The 13,621-nt window shown below is 32.8% G+C and overlaps 1 protein-coding gene across 1 annotated transcript in view; it reads right to left on the bottom strand.

Annotated features, from left to right (window-relative positions):
- The window catches only part of LOC125044178, a 26,315-nt gene extending 18,594 nt beyond the window's left edge, over positions 1–7,721 (bottom strand). Inside the window, exon 1 of the mRNA XM_047640647.1 lies at positions 7,586–7,721. The gene's annotated coding sequence lies outside the window, so the exon portion shown is untranslated. The remainder of the gene's footprint in view (positions 1–7,585) is intronic.
- Positions 7,722–13,621: the final 5,900 nt, after the last annotated feature.

Below are 13,621 nucleotides of genomic sequence, written 5' to 3'. Positions count from 1 at the left end.
GTAATCATTCTAAAAGCAACTATGCTAAGCATGCTCAAACTTTATAGCTTCCGATAAAATTTAATAGGTGTTCATGTAGTTATCTATACCTACCATATAAACTTCATTTTAGTATCTTCTGATATACACTTTACTGCAATATCTTTACCATATACTGAATATAGCAACCATCTGTACTTTAACTTCAAAAGAACTTAAAAATCATTATGCCACGAGTATATATAACAAAATAATTATCAAAACATAAAACAATTCCACATATTATAAGTATTATCCCTTAAATTTGCCAACTGAAAATATCCTCACTTAACCCTTCACAAACAGGTCCATATCACACATAGCTACATCCAACAACAACCACTTCAACCACATTCTGCCAATCCATCACTATGTCAACTAGTGACAAATGCCAACATTTTCAGTCATTTTTCCTAATCATCAACAAAATTTATAAGGCAAAACAATTCCTTACAGGTAATGGCCAGAGCTGTGAAATAATTCACATTATCTGGACAAAATTACCTTATGAAGAATTGAATCACCAATTGAAATATCAAGATGAATAGTTTTCATGACATCCCCCTGAAGTGATCCAACAATGCAACAACCAAGTTTTTTGAAAATCATAAGACTTTTTATTTAATGATACATAATGATATAAAAATTTAGTGACTAAGTTTACCTAATATCAAAACAAGATTGATATGTGTAAACTGAAATTTGATGACATCCAAACTGAAAAGTTTGTCCATACATGCAAAACAAGACATGCAAGATCCCTTAAAGTTACCAGGCTATTGTGTATCAAGAAAGAAAAAGTGATTGAATATGTAATAAACTATCACACATCTGCTTATCCTATTAGCCTTAACCACTAAAGGTTGATGAACTTCATTCAGGACCTACTGTAACTGTGCATGAAAGATGGTATAGCTGGATTCAGCCAAGTATGTCAAAACATACTTGGCAGAGGGCAATCACTAGAAAGGGAGTGCTACTACCATGTGTAATCAGTGCTAATGTGAGTAAGGACAAATCAATTTCTACTTTACGAATGGTTTAATTGTGTGTGTACACAGTACCATTCAGTTATAATAATATATCTACATATTCTATATTCTATATTATTCTCTACATTCTTGTGGCTGACTAAAACTAGCTTTAAATTTTTTTTTTATTACCGTATATGAATATATTTATACTATCTTTTTTCCACTTTGGTTTGCCACAGGCACATGGTATGTCGCAGCTCTGAAATCTTAGTAAGTTGTTTGTCTCTACAAATAACTGGTACACTTTGGTACACATTGGCTATAAAGAGGGGTGACTACCGGGTTTGCCACAGGCACATGGTATGTCACAGCTATGAAATCTTAGTATGTTGTTTGTCTCTACAAATAAATGATATTCCATGAATTTCATGAGATTTGGGTGAAGCATTGGGAGCCTCAAACAAAACGTGTTTTCATACTTTCTGTTTCACAGACTTTATTTTTCAGTCATTCGCTTTGAAAAAAAAAATACTGTAGAGAGACTTTGTGTAAATATCGAAACTCTGTATTTCTGATTTTCTTTCTTTTTTTTTTTTTCTTTTTTTTGCTTTGTCTTCGAGGAAAAAAAAAATTCACCAATTTTCGTAACTCTGTGACCCATTTTCTTTTCAGATTTTCTAAAATTTTCTAAATACAAAAAGTTTTCCTTTAGTTGCAGTTTATAATGAGACCTAACCAAAGAAGTTCAGCCTTTTTACCAATTTCCTTAAATTTTTTGAAGTGTAAAATCATATTTTAAGATACTAGCTCCTAATTTTTTTTTTCCATTTCATCCCTGTCTTGTCATTTGTAGTTATTTGACTGGCATGAAATTTTCACATATGATAGTGTGAACCCTGTTGACTTACGGGAGAATGATAAGGTATCTGGTCCACTTTTATAAAAAAGTATTAGTCACTCAAAGGTGTGGTTATCAAAAAGCAGTGAGAAAAGAATGTATTCTCTCCCTCTGCTGTCTTAGCAAGCACTGGTGTCTATTTGCTCCACCCGCTTTGTTTTCTCAACAATCCCTACACTAAGGGACAGAGGGATGATGGATGACAACATTTACGAAGAAAAAAAATTTCTAATGCAAATATTACGTACTTACAAGCACTGAATGATACAGCGTGTGTTGCCGCGTGGCTCAGGCTATGACACAATGGGTGGGGCATTTAAGAATGGCTTCCACGGGAGGGGATTTAATTTCATGGAAAAAAAAATTCACCAGCTGATAATCTGAGTTATCCGAAATTCCACAATGAACGAAATTCCACAAATATTCATCAAAATTTGGCGGCAGTCGCCCCCCTTAAAAGATTAAAGCACCAATATACTCCCCTAACCCTCTCCCCTCCTCAACAGTGGCTATCACACTTGCACATTTATCTTCCAAACCAAGTGGAAGACCTCTCTCCTTGGCCGACAGTGTATCACATTCAATAATGCACATCTGATGAATTTCTGGTTTCAGTATGAAAAATATAACACCTGAGGTACTCTTTTCCACTGACACTGTGGTTTTCCTCAAAACAGTGTACCAAATAAAATGACTAGAAACATAAAAAGTAGATATGAGGGAATAGTGATTTCATCCCTTTATTGGCTAGAATAATTTAAAGAATATCTTTCCCTTTAACTGAGGAATGGGTACTTCACAAAAATCTTGGGAATCTAAATCTAATCAGTGTCATTTCCACATGATTTCTATTTATGCATTGTAGCCCACATGGTACATTTAGTATCTTGCCCTATAATGCCCTGTAATCTAAGTAGAAACTAAAATCTAAAAAGCTAAATAAAGATATTATGGGAAGCATGACATACATACAGCTTGCCAAAAGAATAGCAATGTTTCTGTAATTTTCAATCAAAGCCAACAATCATATTAACCCATATATATATATATAATAATTTACTATGCATACTTGAAAAGCTTAAAAAGACTTTTCTAAAGGATAGACTATGTGCAATCATATGAAACGAGTTAGATTAATAGCTGATGGAATGCAAATAAAATATATCAGCCAACAAAAAACAAAACACCAAGACATACTGTTCCATCAACTCTTAATATGTCAAGGAAATCTCTTTCCAAGATATCTTACACAAGAAAATACCCTCTCCAAACCAATACAATAAGGGAGGAAAAAAATAATCCATTAGCCATTACTACCTGCAGAAAAATGTTTAATCTTCCCCATGTCACTAATACATATCTATATAGGCTATATATATATATATGCCCCCAAAACAATAATCAGGTAATGTGACATGTTGTGATTGAGAAAATCATAAACAGAGTGCAACAGGCAAATACAGGCCTACATTCCAAGTCACCATCATTAAAAGCCACAACCAGTGATTACATAAGTTTTGTGAAAGAAGGAGAAATGAGCTACATCAATCTATGGTGACTCGGAACTCAAACCTAAAATCATACAAAGTACTGAAGAAATCAGATGAAATAGGCCAAAGCTCTTCCCACCAGCATTACATAAATACATGCAGTAACAATAGCAAATTACAATTGACTTCTTATTCAATGAAACATAATAAAAAAGGTGTATACACAACATTGCAACAGAAAGAAATACAGACAATAACCTATTAATCAGCACCAAGCTGTGAAGCCTGAAACTAAATTAAATGGCTTATCAAAGTGTGGTAAAACATATCAATAACACTGTTCATGCCTTATCTTGACTCATTACCATGCTTCACAACAAACATCACTTAAACATATAAATGCATGGTAAAAAAAAAAATGGCATTAACACAGTGGTCTTCCACATCTAAACCACTTCTTTCACCACTGAAAAGTTTCCCAAAAGATTGTTTATTGAGCACATACGTTCATGGTAGGGAAGTAATATCTTGTAAAATTAAACAAGAATACCACAAATTGCTATAGCTTATCATTTGAAAAGCTATACATATTAAAATCTATACTGTGCACTGAATGAAATATCTGCAACAGGTAACAGTATGAGTTCTGAAAGAAAACTTGAGGACTATACTTTTTTTCTTTAAATGATCAAGGAACTATGAATCCATTGTTTTCCTTAGTAGACAATAGATTATGGTATAACCTGATTTTCCCCTATGCAACATATTTAAATATATAAACATGATCAGATGGAATTTTCTTAAATCTTTCCATACACTAAACATAGGATGATCAGAATCATCAAAGAAAAAATAACCATAATACTGATAAATAATAAATCAACAATAAAAAAATGAAATAAAAATAATGAAAAACTGCTAATACTTCTACCATTAATACTACTATAACTTGCTACTAAAATTTCTACTACCACTACAAATACTATTACTAATACTAGCTACTACTATTATTATTACTATCACTATTAAAATTCTACTACTCCTGCTCCTACTCCTACTACAACTACTTCTATTACTTCTAAAAATAATAACAATAATTGTAATAATAACAAAAACAATAATAATAATCACTTTTACTGTACTACTACTACTATTACACCACCACCAATACTACAACTAGTTCTACTACTACTACTACTACTACTACTACTACTACTACTAATAATAATAATAATAAACATAATAATAATAAAATTGTAATAATAATAATTAAATAATAATAGTAATAACAATAACAATAACAATAATAATCATCATCATAATAATCATCATAACAGTAATAATAATAAAAGTAATAGTAACAATAACAATAACAACAATTGTATTAGGATTAATAATCAATGATGATAATGATAATGATAATGATAATGCTAATGCTAATGCTAATGCTAATGCTAATGCTAATGCTAATGCTAATGATAATGATAATGATAATGATAATGATAATGATAATGATAATGATAATGATAATGATAATGATAATAATAATAATAATAATAATAATAATAATAATAATAATAATTATAATTTTAGTTATAATTATGATAATGATAATGATAATGATAATGATAATGATTATTATTATTATAGTTATAATAATAATAATTATTATAATAATAATAATAATAATAATAATAATAATAATAATAATAATAACAATGATAATAACAATATTAACAATCATCATTATCATCATCATCATAATATTGTCATTATTATTATCATTATTACCATCATTATCATTATCATTATCATTATCATTATCATTATCATTATCATTATTATTATTATTATTATTATTATTATTATTATTATCATTATCATTATTATTAATAACAGTATTCATAATAATTACCATCTTCATCATCCACATCCTCATAATATATTGTTAACAGTAATAACAATAATAACTGAAAATGAAAATAAAAATTAAAAATATGATTATTATTATTTTTATATTATTATTATTATAAATATTATCATTATTCTCATTGTTATGATAATTATTTTTCTATTTTATTTATTACCTTTATATTCATAATAATTACAATGATTGTAATAATCATAACAATTATAACAATAACTACTATATTAATGATAATAGCTAACAATAATATAAAAATACAAAAATAATAACAATATCAATAACAACAACAATAACAATAATAATAATAATGATAATAATGATAATGATAATAATGATAATAACTACAAAAACAATAACAATAACAACAATCAAAATAATAATTATGATGATGAAGATAATAGAAATAATAATAATGATAACAACAATATTAATAATGATAATAATAATAATAATAATAATAATAATAATAATAATAATAATAATAATAATGATAATAATAATAATGATAATAATAATGATAATAATAATAATAATAATAATAATAATAATAATAATAATAATAATTATAATAATAATAATAATAATAATAATAAATAATAACAATTACAATAACAATAACAATAACAATAACAATAACAATAACAATGACAATAACAATAATAATAATAATAATAATAATAATAATAATAATAATAATAATAACAATAATAACAATAATAACAATAATAATATTAATAACAATAATAACAATAAAAAAAAGTAACAACAATATTAACAATAGTAATAATAACAATTATTAATAATAACAATAATAATATTGCTACTGCTATTGCTTTTGATACTGCTACTATTATTAATATTACTATGATTATCATTACTGTTATTACTCTTTAAACCACTTCTGCTCCTATCATAAAAATGAATATTAATCAGAATATTTCGAATACAGTATCTAACAAATAATGCACTAATGTAAAATTTTATAAAGTAATAACACACCTAACATGGTTCTGATAATCATCCAAGTAAATATATATATCTTTTAATGATAACTCATTCATTGTATATTCAGATATTATCATCATATGGAGAATGTCGAAAAGACTTCAAACTGAAAAGACTTAATGAGTTTTCATAAATAGCTGTTATGCAAAACTTACTAAAAAGTCAGCTTCGTCAATACTATCAATACTAGTATGCTGTCTTACCTACACACCCAGGATATTGCTGGTTAATATAAAAAATAATAATAAAATAACACCAATATCATCACTATACACTACACTAGGAAGGTTCTGGCTCCCTACATAACTAGCAAATCCTCTATGAAAGCTCTGCCAAAATGTGTTTTGGTATCATATTTTTGCAACCTTCCCAGAAATGTACTGAGGTGAAGGTTTTGTAGTCGAGGTGGGGGTAGTACCCACCTAAGAAACAGTATCTAATATCTACTGAATGATATTAGCATACTTCACTATCTTATTGGCATATTTTTCCTACATATCTAGGCCATTAATCTTATTAGAGCTGGTCTTCAGGGAGACAAAAAATAAAAATGGAAATAATAAACAAATAGATTGGCACCAGATTTGTTACTATCAGAAACAAAGACCATTCTGCATGGTCTACCAAATGTTGCACTAAAATCAATCTTTTACCAGTTTGTCTTTGCAATTAACATATTTTCACATTGGCCTTTCGACGTTCCCAGCAGCAAATACAATTTTTAATAAATAATGACAATATCCTAACAGCTGTCCAATTTGTATTAATGCAAACACAATGATCTCTTATTCTGACTCTGTAATTATCATATGTTACTGTTATGTAATTGAATATCTGATAAATTCTAGAACACCGTTTTTTCTTTCTTTCAAGGTACAGTGAGAGACTAACTGATTCACTGAGTGATGTGACAAATTTCCTATTTTCACAAGATAAATACTGAAAGCTGAACATCCACACTCCACTGACACTGCTGGAACAAGGCAGAACATCAGTTCATAGATCATTAACCTTTTCCCTGTTCAAAATGGAGCATATATCAAGTCTCCTTAGAGGAAAGGCGCCTAAAACCTGCAAGAACCCCTGAATCTTTTCCTCTTCCCTGAGAGCTGGGGAATCTCCCAATAAACTTCCGTAGTAACTCAAGGACAATCAATATAACAGTTCCCACACACAGCTTGCATGGGCCCCAAACCGCCCCTCTGACGTCCTCTCTCGCCCGAGACGAAGCCATGCCCTGCAGGAGCCCGAGAGGAGCGAAGGACCACCTCACCTCGAGCCGTGGGACTGGGTGAGCCTCGATCATCTGGTCCGAGGGCGAGCTGTCCCTCTCCGACCCGCTCAGGAGGGAGATGTCGTCCGACGTCGGGCTCTTCAGGCAGTTCCCCATCCTCGCTCGCCTCCTGCAGGAGACTCTCGGCTACAAATCTCGCGCGGGGAGGTTAATGGAGAGCTGCGAGTCCGTAATGACCATGTCAGAACCTCACACACACACAGCCTCGGCACCTCTCGTGACTCCCAGCTGAGTGCGGAGGTGCACACGCGCACACGCACACACGCACACACACACACCTGCACACATAAACAACTCGTCACAAACTAGTACATGGGAATATATGGATGCCCTGTGTCTCGCCTGGGGATTGTGTGGTGTGAAGTCTGTTACTGAGGGTATGTGCTTATTACTAGGATGATCTTGTTCGGGATGTCGTGCTTTATTTGTCTGTTATTTACAATTTCTGTCTTTGTTTTGGTGGCGGTGTCGTCTGCGTGAGCCAGCAGCAGCGGGTTATTTAAATGTCGTAGTAGACGACAGAGCTGATACTTGTGTCACTTTTGCTTACTAAACGTTATATTTACGCATCATTTTTCCAAAATAATTTAACTGGCTCCGATGAGTGAAAATTAAAGGTGTTATCGGATATGAAAAGACTAGAATGTGGTAAATAAGTATGAGCCAGGCCACGTAATAGGAACGTGACGCAAGAACCCTCTGGCGTGACAAGCGAATTTTGGCATCGTAGAGATTCTTCTATGGTATGCATTTCCTTAACCTCATTCAATAGGAAATTAGATTATAATTTTGAAGTTTATCCACATGTCCTTTAGAACAGTTGAATCGTAAAATATGTAAAGGTAACAATTACTCGGACTAATGCAAACGATATTTGGCACGATAATCTGTTTTATATTATTACAGACATGTACTTCTTATTGCTTTTATATCTCCAGTGTTGGTCTTTCATTAGGGTCTCCTTTTTTCGTCAGAGTATGTGTATCATATAGCATCTTTCTATCCAAGGTCAAATGAGTCATCGGGAGACCGTATCATTCGATTACCTACCTTCATTGTTCTTGAAACTATATATTAATATCTGATCATACTGTCCCTCCTCTCCCACTTCCTTACATCTCATCCACGTACGGATTATCAAAGCTCGCGCTCTGTTCCTTGTCAGTTTACTTTCTCCAAACCTGCCATGCGTGACTGTCCAGACCCCGGTACATGCACAAAGCATTAATCGACGGTGAATGAAGTAACTGGTCTGCGGTTATTGAAACCATGTGTTAAGACGCCTCACCCAAAGAAAAAAAAAAAATCTGACACCTTATTACTGTCCTCTCGCCCAGATATGACTACAAGATCCCATTTTCTGTGTGTATTCTTTTAATATGGTATTTTTCTGGAATATATTATGACTGGAATACTTTACGAAATAATATCACTGGATGTTTGTTACTAAAATTATATCTAGATTGTCGATATCCAGATAAGTTCACAAAGGCTGGTATCGACAAGGAGATAGCTATTTCAACTTTCATTATTTAGAAAGGCAAATGGGTGACAGATAAAAAAGTAAACGGGGAAAGAAGAGGGATATTTACTTTCTATTTTTATTCCAGCCTGATAAAGTTAACTGGTATGAATTTTAATGAAAGTTATGTATGTATGTGTGTATGTATGTATGTATCTATCTATCTATCTATCTATATACATATATATATACATATATGTGTAGCTGGGAAATCTTATTATTATATTCATGAGAAATTAGGGATTGCATGTGTACGTACTCAAAAATCATGTGTACATGCATAGCGCATGAGCGTTTACGCGTGATTGGGTATTGCTAAAAACCGCCCCTCAAAAAATATTTTAGATGAATTGCATTTGAACGGACTTGACACGAACACTTTCAGGCAAGAAACAAGGTGCGTGGTATGACGTGAATGTGACTTGCATAAAACTTCGTGAAGTCACCTGTCGCGTCTTAACAAATAGGTGATGATCCGAATAATTGAGAATCCCTGATACAGTATGCTACAAAAAACATATAAAAATATGTACATGTATTTCCTTTTGTATTTTCGTAGTCGACTAAATCCAATAGATTATAAGCATTTAAGAGATAATTTTATTTGTTTTATTAGAAGTAAGCTGTAGCCTGAACCAATGGCATTGCTGAATATAGATAAAATGTCTCACAAGCAGAGCGTGAAGATATGACTCCATCGCGCTATCTATCCACAGACTAAGAGCAACACTGACATTACAAGTACCTCGAAAGGGAATCATATTAAAAAACAATATATTCGGATATAAATTCGTAGACAAAATCTCACGTCTTGAGAAAATGGCAACACTTTCGTAACACTTGTGAACAGACTGTGACGTGAAGGTCCTCCGTCATTCTAGCGAAGCTATTCTCCACTCAGTACCAAGGAACATTGTACAACACGCGTTTTCGATGGCTGACGCATATTGTTCTGCAGGTGTAGGGAGTCATATGATATACTTGTAAATTAGTGGATGTTTTAAGTGAATGGCTTATGATAGAATACTTTACCAGAGTGTTTAACTTTTCCTCTTAAGAGTTTTTCGCGTCCTTCATTTTAACGGAGCAACAACTCATATCTTCATTTTATATCTTCAGTGTGATTAATATGTATTATAACGATTAAAAGCATTATTTTGATACATATCGCTAAAGAATTGGAGACATTTAGTAATATACAATGCGACTGATAAGTCAAGGTGAACGAAATTACAAATTCTAAACTACGACACAGTATTTATTATTATTATTATTTATTTGTAGAATATTTGTATGATCGTCAGGTTTGCTTCGCGTTTGAATGATAATAGTTTTCAATTTACCTAAATTCTAGAATAGTATAGCCATATCTATTTTCGGAAATAAATTTGACATGACTGATGCACCGGTAAAACTGTGCAACACATTGCTGTCGAAGAGATCGTATTTAGTTTCAAGTGTATGGGTATCAAGTCTCAGGGTCAGAGTGTCACGTGCTTCCCGACGCTTCCCGCCTCCTCTTGCATCACGTGGCCGCGAGGACTCTGGGGTTCGAGGATAAACAATGGCAAGCAGGTTCTCCTCTCAGGTAGCTCTGCTAATATATATATATATATATATATATATATATATATATATATACATATATACATGAATATAGGTTACGTGCTTGTAGGGGATGAATGAACAAACAAATAGATATACAGAAACGATGATACATATCTATTTACTCATAGAAACATATATTTATCGATATCCATTTGTATATCTATCTTTCCATTTATATATATGAAAAGTAGTTAAATAAAATAGTGGGAGTAAACACAGGTATTTCCAAGCACTGTCATGTATTGATTTAAAAAGTAATAATTCGTCCTCTTTTTGTAATGTCACGCCGAAAAACAGGAAAAATTTAGAAACGCATCCTCACTGTTATTTAAATAAGTTCATGCTTTTGCCAGGTGAATTTTGAATTGATATAGTATCAGCCTATGCGCAGAGGAACGTACAGTCGTGTCTTGCAATCCTCCCCAGACTTCGTGTACATGTGTAGACTATTTTCTAGCATTACTCGCCTGTCTCATATGTAAGGCTGAAAACGAATAATGCAAGATCGAATTATGAAAATATGAGCAATGAGAGGAAAATGCAAGCACCAACGAGGGAAACAGCCACACTGCTCCTCATGTCCCCTTGCTGACCCGCGCCTGCCCCTCCCGGCACCTTGCACAAGATCTATATAAGTACTTAAATAGATCTTCAACTTTTCGGGTCTACAGTTCATCCAAGATGATGATTAGCGTCGAACCCAAAGGCTTTACGCCGAGGGACGTCATGCGTGGGACGGACTAATTTGAGTACGTCGTATGCAATGCCTGCAACAGAGCTCTTACACCGAGTATGATCACCTGTAGGTTTGTTTCTCTCTTGTAAGTGGAATAGGACGCACATGGCTACAAAAGACTTCTCAGACCCGTCTGCATAACATCGAAAACACTTTGTAAGGAAATAAACTTCTTCACAAGAAGATTAAGGCATTCTTCCTAATCCTTTTGAAGAAAGCAAGAGATAGAATGCTGCTAATACTTTGAAGATAATTTGGTATATCCGGACGTATGAGGTAATAAAAACATCGCCAGACGACAATACTGTACTAAATAGAGAACACAAACCCATATCGGTCTTTGTTTTATCATCGACGTACTAAATGGAACCGTCGTTGGTATGGAGGTAGTGTCCAACTACTGCCTCTCATGAAAAGAGGAAAAAAAGACACAGAAACACAATTGCTACAGTAACGCCAGTTGGAAAGAAGGTCGAGGGTTCAATCCAACTATGGTCAAGCTCGACGAACACCACCTGATGTAACCTTTATTGGTGACGAAGACTATAGCATTCAAAGCTGTATGTCAACCCTGGTGATAATGAAGCCTTTACTTTCGAGTGAATTATATCTCTCAGGAAGAGGAGACTGGTGACTTGGTAGTAGCTATACTGTAAGTCCTAGATTACCTTACACATACAATATAATCCTCCAAAAAAAATAATCAAAGAAACAAATGGCTGGATAGAGAGCCGTGAGGTTTGCAGATCAATATATCAGAACAGCAAAAATCGTACTTCTCTCGACGTTTCTCCTTCGTAACCTGAGCCGTCACCAATGAGACGAACGGAAACGAAAGAAGACTCTTTTTTTTTTTTTTTTTTTTTTTTTTGCGCATGCTATTATTTATGACATAATTTACCTGAAATTTCTGTAATTCTTACTTATTTATACTTACATTTCCTTTCTGGGCAAACACTTTAACACGGAGCCGTAGTGTTTAATAGCTATAATATGATAATGTTGATGATTATGATAATGGTAATATATATATATATATATATATATGTATATATGTATATATATATATACACACACACACACACACATGTTTATATATATATCATTTTTTTTTTATCTGATATCTGTTATTTACTTTGGCAAGACTATGTGTCTGATTAAGGATTCCGTTATGATATTTAGAGTACGATGAACAGAAATAGCCATTAAGACTGAAAATAAGAAAGAAAAAAATGTATGTCTTCAACTTCAAAACATCATATTCATAAACTCGAGAAGCACAGACAGAGGGGATACGCTACACTTAAATATAGATGAAAGATATAAGCTTATCCAATTCAGCGACCACGTTTGAAAGTATCGTTGCTTTCCATATTTGTTTGGTTTTGGGGAGATTTTTTTAAATATGTGAGTAAGAGAATGAGATAATAGCTTATCATCAGTATTTATGGTCGAATGAAACTTGCTTTGTGCATTGTTTTTCATTAAATCAAACGATATCACAATCCACAGAATCGCTTCTAACAATCGTACCATAAACAACAAACGAAACCGTTTATCTAATTAAGCTCAAGCATTCGCTTGAGACTAGAAATTACCGATGGCTCAACCTAACTTCCTACTGCGTTTTACAGCTCGCACTAACTCTGATAGTCATGCTAGATCTCCATTGCTTCCGCAAAGGTCAGAGTGTGTGCACCAAGAAATTATCTCCCTGTAACGTGCCTCTCTCTCGCCTCTGCCCTTAGTTTATAGTTACATTCAAGCTTTTATGGATGTTTGTGAATAACGCATTCACTTGTGACGTCACGTTCCCATCAGGAAGCCTGTTGGAATTTATGTTCGTCTTCAGCGATGATTAATCTATACATCACGCCATGTCAGTGAATAGTATATGTTTATCGTTCATAATATAATTTTTTATATTTGCTTTCAGTCAGTCTATATCAGCTATAACTTCTAAACCGTGACATTTACCATGTTACTGTTAGTATCACATGGTATACAAAGTATACACTTTTTTTCAAAAAAAAAAAAAAAATGTAGGAATGACAAAATAATTCTTGACCCTTCTTCTGATGCCACATCGACTTACTCAGATAATGATCAAAGTATGATATTGAAATGACCCTCCTATAAACGGTGCACA

The sequence above is a fragment of the Penaeus chinensis genome, chromosome 35, assembly GCF_019202785.1.
Source record: "Penaeus chinensis breed Huanghai No. 1 chromosome 35, ASM1920278v2, whole genome shotgun sequence".
In the NCBI taxonomy this organism is placed as follows: Eukaryota; Metazoa; Arthropoda; class Malacostraca; order Decapoda; family Penaeidae; genus Penaeus; species Penaeus chinensis.
The sequence above is the reverse complement of the archived record's forward strand: the minus strand, read 5'-3'. Positions and strand labels throughout refer to the sequence as shown.